A 7,691-nucleotide genomic window follows, 5' to 3' on the forward strand; every position below is an offset into this window, starting at 1 on the left:
ACTCTCCACAAAGCATTTCAGTGTGCCAGCAAAGCCGGAGACCAATCGGTGACAGGGAAACGCCGAAACGGGAAAACCACAGGGAGCTCTTTTCTCCTGGTTTCTCTTTTCCTAAACAAACATTCACAAGGAGGTTCATCAGTAAACAAAATGGACAGCATATCAAGCAGGTGCACCTGTCTTTTCTCAGGGACATGTGGTTGGTTTCATCCTCAAAAATCAATCAATACAATTCAAATATTAGGAGAAGAAATTTCAAAACATCATGATAACAGATGAAAAGTTTTCGATAAAATACACCACCAATTTATAATGAAAAGTCGTAAGTAGAAGGGAATTCCTATCATTTATCAAAGCATCTTTTAAAACCTGCACTAGAAATCTATTCTTTGTGTCTGCTTGCCTACTCACTGTTGCTGCGTGGGGGCTCTCCTCGCGGTGCCCGGCTTCTCACTGCGGGGGCCTCTCTCGCTGCACAGTTCAGGCTCCAGGGTGCCCAGCTTCAGCAGCTGTGGCTCGTGGGTAAGCGGCTCCCAGGCCCTCAGCACAGGCTCAGCGGTGCTGGCGGATGGTGCGTGCGGCATCTTCCCAGGTCAGGGACCGAACCCGGGTCTCCTGCATCGGCAGGCAGACTCTTCACCACTGAGCCTCCAGGGAAGCCCAGAGCTCACTGTTAACGGTGAAGATGCACAGCCTTTCTGCCTGCGACTGAGACTGAGCCAGGAATATTTACTATTACATTTCTATTCAGCAGGGCCCTGGAAGAACCGACCAATTAAATAAAGTAGTAAAAAAAAAAAAAAGGAAAGAAAGCAAGCTAGGCACAGAGGGATGGAATAAAACTGTATTGCTAAAAAAAAAAAAATCTATTGTTCACAGATTACAAAACTGTGTGCATAGAAAATCCAAATAATATAAGAGTCTATTTTCTGATTTGAAAAGGATCTGATATCATTGGGTATACTGAATACATAAAAATCAGGTGCATTTCAGACTTCCGGTGTTGGACCAGGAGGAAATAGAGGTTTGTTTCCTTAACCCCCCACCAGGCACAGTTAAGCTCCTGGACATTACATACACAATCGCAAGGATACAGGCAGGCCTCCTTTTACTGTGCTTCCCAGATGATGTGAGTTTTTACAAATTGAAGGTTTGTGGCCCCACATCAGGCAAGCCTATCAGTGCCATTTCCCCACTAGCATTATTTATCCATTGAAGTGTCTACTTTGTTGTATCAGGCTTAATGCTACTTCAGACTTACAGACCACAGTATAGTGTGAAGGTAACTTTGATAGACACTGGGAGAACAAAAGAGTTTCCGTAACTCACTTTACTGTGATATCTGCTTGGTTCCCGTGGTCTCCAACTGAGCCCACAGCATCTCCGGGGTCTGCCTGTACTCTGAAGAGTGCAGAGAAGGCAGCAGACAGATGAGGAGGGGGAAGACGCCAGGAGTGAACCGGTGGGTATCAAAGGGGACCAGGTAGGGCGCCTGGACTGCCCCACCCACCAGGCAGGAATGAGTCAAACCCCAGCTATGCGTCAGGTAAGCCCTTTGCAACAAAAGATCCCTCACAACATAATCTCCAAAATGTCCAGATCTCAATTTGAAAACTCATTCATCAACACGAGAACCAGGAAAATCTCATCTTGAGTACTTTGGCCACCTGATGCGAAGAGCCAAGACTCTGGAAAAGACCCTGATGCTGGGAAAGATTGAGGGCAGGAGGAGAAGGGGTCGGCAGAGGATGAGATGGTTGGGTGGCATCGCCGACTCTATGGACGTGAGTTTGAGCAAACTCCGGGAGATGGTGAGGGACAGGGAAGCCTGGGGTGCTGCAGGACACGGGGTCACAAAGAGTCAGACACGACTGAGCAACTGAACAACAGCTGCTCACCGTGAGGTGACAGAGCTGTGGAAATGATCGGACAAGCGCTGCAAGACAGTCATGGTAAAACTGCTCTGAGGAGCAATCGTGCACGTGCTTACAGTGAATGTAAAAAAGCTGGACAGCCTCAGCAAGGAGACAGAAGGTGCCAAGAACGCAGCGGATGTTTCAGATCTGAAAGACGCAGCAGTTCAAACAGAAGCCCCCGTGGATGACCGGGCTCAACAGCAGAATGGAGGCAGCTGGGGACGGGGGACAGGACAGGCAGCAACGGCAACCGCGGTCTGAATACCGGGAGCACAGGCTCTGGAAAGGCATGGGAACAGAGTCTCAACAGTCTCTGACCCCGCGGATCGTCAGTCTCTGATTCCTAGAGGGAGAAGAGAGAGGGGATGAGACTGGAAAGCAGTTTGAGAGAGAGTGGCTGGAATTTCCCCAAACTTGGCAGAAGTCACAAAGCTACAGAGTCATGAAACTCAGGAAAACCCAAACGGGATGAGCCCCAGAAACCCACGCCAAGAAGCGTCACAACCCAGCAAAAGAGGAAGGCGCTCCCTGGACGCCGCGAGGCCGGAGTGCCAGCCGCTCACATGACGGTGCACTCAGCAGAACCTCAAGGGCGGGAAGGAACTGGTGCAACGGTGCCAAGAGCGGAAAGAAAACTGCCGAGCCCATTCGACAGCCGCGTCCACCTCTCGGCGACCCCACAGGCTCCTCTGTCCGTGGGGTTTCCAGGCAAGAATCCTGCGGTGGGTTACCATTTCCTCCTCCATTCCTTCAGAAATGAAGGGGGGGGAAAGACAGTCTCGGGCAAAGGAAAACCGACAGGACTCTCACAAGCACGCCTGGCCTAGATCACTGGCCACGGGAAGTTCTGGTCCCAGAAAAGGGAGGGATCTTGGGACATCAGGAAGCCAGAAAGAATAATGGGGAAACAGAAACGTGGGTGGGAGGACAGTGGGCCTGCCCGCCCGGCTCCCTCTCCTCCACGGGCACTAGGCTCACATTTTGCGGCGGCAAAACCAAGTCACACTCGTCACCCAATGATAGTGTCCTCTTGCGTTTATCTACTCATGTTTCAAGAAATGTTGATGGATTAGCATTGTGTTTCAACTCCTGGAGCCCGTACGGGGATGGGAGATGCTTGAATTCCATGCAGTAGAAAGAACACATGCGGGTTTCCCTGGTGGCTCACTGGTAACGAGTCCGCCTGCCGATACAGGAGACATAGGCTCAGTCCCTGGTCTGGGAAGATCCCACGTGCCACAGAACAACCAAGCCCTGTGCCACAGCTACGGAGCCCGCGCCCCCAGGGCCCGGGGGACACAGCTACCGAGCCCACGCCCCGGAGCCCGGGGGCCACAGCTACTGAAGCGCGCGTGCCCGAGAGCCTGTGCTCTCAGCGAGAAAAGGCCACCGCGGTGAGAAACCTGGGCACCGCAGCTAGAGGAGCCCCGCGCACCACAGCTACAGAAAAGCCCGTGTGGCAAGGAAGACCCACCACAGCCGGAAATAAACAAAGAATTAAAAAGAAAAGAGGACGCATGGAACACTCAGGACAATCAGACACACTCAGAGAAGCCACACCCTCACAGTAAAGCCAAACGAGCTCCAGAATATTCCCAAACAGAGGTTGTTTTTAAGCCTTGAAAGCATAAGCTGAACCAGTCATTTTATCAATCTCCAAAACATAGATTCACTTTAAAGACAGGAAGCAGAATCTGTACGCTCCACAGCATAACTTCGGGGACTTCCCTGCAGTCCAGGGGTTAGGACTCTGTCCTTTCACACCCGAGGGCCGGAATTCACTCCCTGCTCAGGGAACAAAGATCCTGCAAGCTGACTGGCTCAAACGAGAAACGATGTAACTGTCCTATCCCAGAGCGCATAGGCAATCAAAAGCAACGCTGCAGTCAGGTGGAATGGCAGCGCCGCCCGCAAAGACATAGGTGGGCAGTGGGGCTCATGCACCGTGCTCCTGCTCAGCACCCAGCCTGGCCTCTGCAGACCCGACGCATGAAGGCCTCAGACTTCACCCACGTCAGCTCCTGTCGCAGCTGCTGTGTGGGGTGGGTACCTCCCCCAAAACAGAATTAGGCAGCCTTGGCTCACTTTCACGCAGCTGTGGATCTGGTAACTAAGAAGCAGTTCGTGTTCACCTAGGCTGGACTGCAGTTCACGTCCACACTTTGCCGGAGGCAAATTAATCCTCCCCGCCTCGCAGCACAGGGCCCCCGGCTCCCTGACATCGGGCAGAACATCCCATCTGTCCACAGCGTCGATGACGTCTTGTTAACTGGACCTGCTGGGCAGAGGGCGGCGAGTACTCTGTTAACCCTGGTATACACTGTGAAAGGTGGGAGTTGTCATTTTCTTTCTGCTTTTTAAGAAAAAAGAAATTCAGCGATCCAGAGCGTCCCAAAGCAGGGAGGTTAACAGAGGTCCTGTTCTCAGAGGCTGTCAAGACACTCCGTGTAGTAAGCACGGGCCCCTGCGCCGTGCCACACCTAGCCCTGAGAGAGAGGCACGCTTCTGGGTGGGCATCCTCTTCTTGCAGAAGCAGCATATGTCATCCTTGGGAAAACGAGTGACTTCTCACGTGACTGAGAAGCTGGTGGACCGGAGTGGAGCCCCAAGGCGGGGCTCCGCAGTAACTTCAGTCCCGGGACCCCCACATCCGCGTGTAGTGGAGGCTGCATGGACTCTTGGCGAGCCCCAGCGACAGAGGTGAGGTCTAGCCCTATGGGCTCACGCCATCACACCCACCATCTGCAACCGAGAGCCGGAGGCTACTTACAGAACGGCCCTGCGGCTTCCCAGGTGGCTCGGTGGTAAAGAACCCGCCTGCCGATGCAGGAGACGCCAGACCTACACGCTCCATCCCTGGGTCGGGAAGATCCCCTGCGGCAGGAAGTGGCAGCCCACTCGTGTTCTTGCCTGGAGAATCCCATGGACAGAGGAGCCTGGTGGGCCAGAGTCCAGGGAGTCGCAAAAGAGTCAGACACGACTTAGCAACTAAGCACCAGCAAACACAGATCCCAGACGCTCCCAACCTGATTAGAGAGGCCCTTCCCTTCCTACGTAGCTGAGCATTTTATTAATTTTATCAAATGGTTCTGATGCCCAGACTTATGTAATGATGGGGGTGTTCTTCGATAGTCTATTAACATGGTGGATGAACCTTCAGCTCAGTTCAGTTCAGTCCCTCAGGCGTGTCCGACTTTTGCGACCCCATGAATCGCAGCACGCCAGGCCTCCCTGTCCATCACCATCTCCCGGAGCTCACTCAGACTCACGTCCGTCGAGTCGGTGACGCCAGCCTTACTGGTTTTCAAATACTGAACCAGCCTAGCATCTGACGGTGAACCACACTTCGTTGCAGTGTGCCATCCTTTTCAGACTTGCTTGGCTTTCATGCATCAATATTTTGGTGAGAATTTCTGTGTCTGTCTTCCTCACCTGTGCTGTCTGCAACTCTCTTTCCTTTTCCTGACTTGAGTCTGGAGTAATGCTTACCTTGTAAAATTGTTGCCAGTGTTCTCTTTCCCTTCTGTTTTCTGGACGAGATTGTATAAAATTGTGTCATTTCTTCCTAAACGTTTAGTAGTGCATGCCAGTGAACCCACTCTGCCCTGGAGTCTTTCTTATTTGTTGCAAAGTTACCACAAATTCAATTTCTTTAGTATTTTTTAAGGAATATTCAGACTATTTCTTCTCAAGTGAGTTTTGGCAGCCTGTGTCTCTCAAGAGTTGCCGAGATCATGGGCACAGAACTGTCTGTTACTTTCTTCTTATGACCCTATTTATGTCAGTGGGGTCTCCACTGATAATCTGTCGTTCATCACAAATATTGGCAAATGGTGTCCTCCCTCTCTCTTCCACGGTTTCTCTGACTAGTGGCTTGTCAGTGTCACTGACCTTTCTAAAGAACTGGCCCTGGGTTTCATTCATCCCTATTATTGCTCTGCTGTTTTCAGGTTCATGGAGTTCTGCCCTTTCCTGGTTTACAGTATCATTTCTCTCTTCATGGCTGTGCTGGGTCTGCGCTGCCCTGCGGGCTTTCTCCAGCTGCCGTGAGCAGGGCCGCCCTGCACTTCTGGGGCAATGGCTTCTCCTCACAGCGGCTCCTCTTGTTGCGGAGCAGGGGCGCCAGGGTGCACAGGCTCAGTTGCCCTGCGGCGTGTGGGGTCTTCCTGGACCAGGGATCGAACCTGTGTCCCCTGCTTAAGCAGGTGGACTCTTAACCACTGGACCACCAGGGAATCCTTTATTATTTATTATGCTTACTTTGAGGCGAGTTGCTCTTTTTCTGGTGTCTTAAAATGCAAAGTTAGGTTCGTGATTAGAAACCATTCTTTTTTAAAATATGAACACTTGCTGGTCTCATTTGCCTTCTGAACACTGCTTCACCGGCATCCCACAAGGCTACTGTACTTTCACTTTCATCCAGTTCAAAATATTTTTCCAATTTTCCTTGAGCTCCTCTTTGTGCTCTGGATTATTTAGAAGTGTGTTGTTTAATTTCCAAAGAGTTAAAGATTTTCCAGACAGCTTTCTGGTGATAGATTTTAACTTAAGTCCCAGTTAGGTTGGAAGACAAGTCATGAGTGGCAGCAATTCTTTTAAATCTGCTAGGCTGTTTAACAACCAAGAATAAAGACTACCTTGGCCAATATTTCATGTACTCTTGAAAAAAGGTGCGTTTGCAATATGGTTGACTGTGTTCTGTGTGCCAGTTAGGCCAAGTCAGCTGATACAATGGTTAAGGTTTTCTATATCCTTGCCGACTGGCCATCTATTTACTCTAGCAAGAGAGGAGAATTAAGGTCCCTGACTATACCTGTTGACTCATCTATCTCTTTCATTTCTGTCAGTTTCTGCTTTCAGTATTTTGAAGCTCTGCTCAGCACTGCTGAGTTTTCCAAATTTGCTGGCATATTGAGTGCAGCACTTTCACAGCATCATCTTTCAGGATTTGAAATAGCTCAACTGGAATTCGATCACCTCCGCTAGCTTTATTCAAGGTGATGCTTCCTAAGGCCCACTTGACTTCACATTCCAGGATGTGTGGCTCTAGGTGAGTGATCACACCATCGTGATTATCTGGTCATGAAGATCTTTTTGTACAGTTCTGTGTATTCTTGCCACCTCTTCTTAATATCTTCTGCTTCTGTTAGGTCCCTACTATTTCTGTCCTTTATCAAGCCCATCTTTGCATGAAATGTTCCCTTGGTGTCTCTAATTTTCTTGAAGAGATCACCAGTCTTTCCCATTCTATTGTTTTCCTCTCTTTGCACTGATTGCTGAGGACGACTTTCTTATCTCTCTTTGCTATTCTTTGGAACTCTGCATTCAAATGGGTATATCTTTCCTTTTCTCCTTTGCTTTTGCTTCTCTTCTTTTCACAGCTATTTGTAAGGCCTCCTCAAACAGCCATTTTGCTTTATTGTGTTTCTTTTTCTTGAGGATGGTCTTGATCCCTGTCTCCTGTACAATGTCACAAACCTCAGTCCATAGTTCATCAGGCACTCTATCAGATCTAGTCCCTTAAATCTATTTCTCACTTCCACTGTATAATCGTAAGGGATTTTATTTAGGTCATACCTGAATGGTCTAGTGGTTTTCCCACTTTCTCCAATTTGAGTCTGAATTTGGCCATAAGGAGTTCATGATCTGAGCCACAGTCAGTTCCCGGTCTTGTTTTTGCTGACTGTATAGAGCTTCTCCATCTTTGGCTGCAAAGAATATAATCATTTATATCATTCTGATATCTGATTTGGGTGTTGGCCATCTGGTGAGGTC

The sequence above is a fragment of the Ovis aries genome, chromosome 14, assembly GCF_016772045.2.
Source record: "Ovis aries strain OAR_USU_Benz2616 breed Rambouillet chromosome 14, ARS-UI_Ramb_v3.0, whole genome shotgun sequence".
Classification (NCBI taxonomy): domain Eukaryota; kingdom Metazoa; phylum Chordata; class Mammalia; order Artiodactyla; family Bovidae; genus Ovis; species Ovis aries.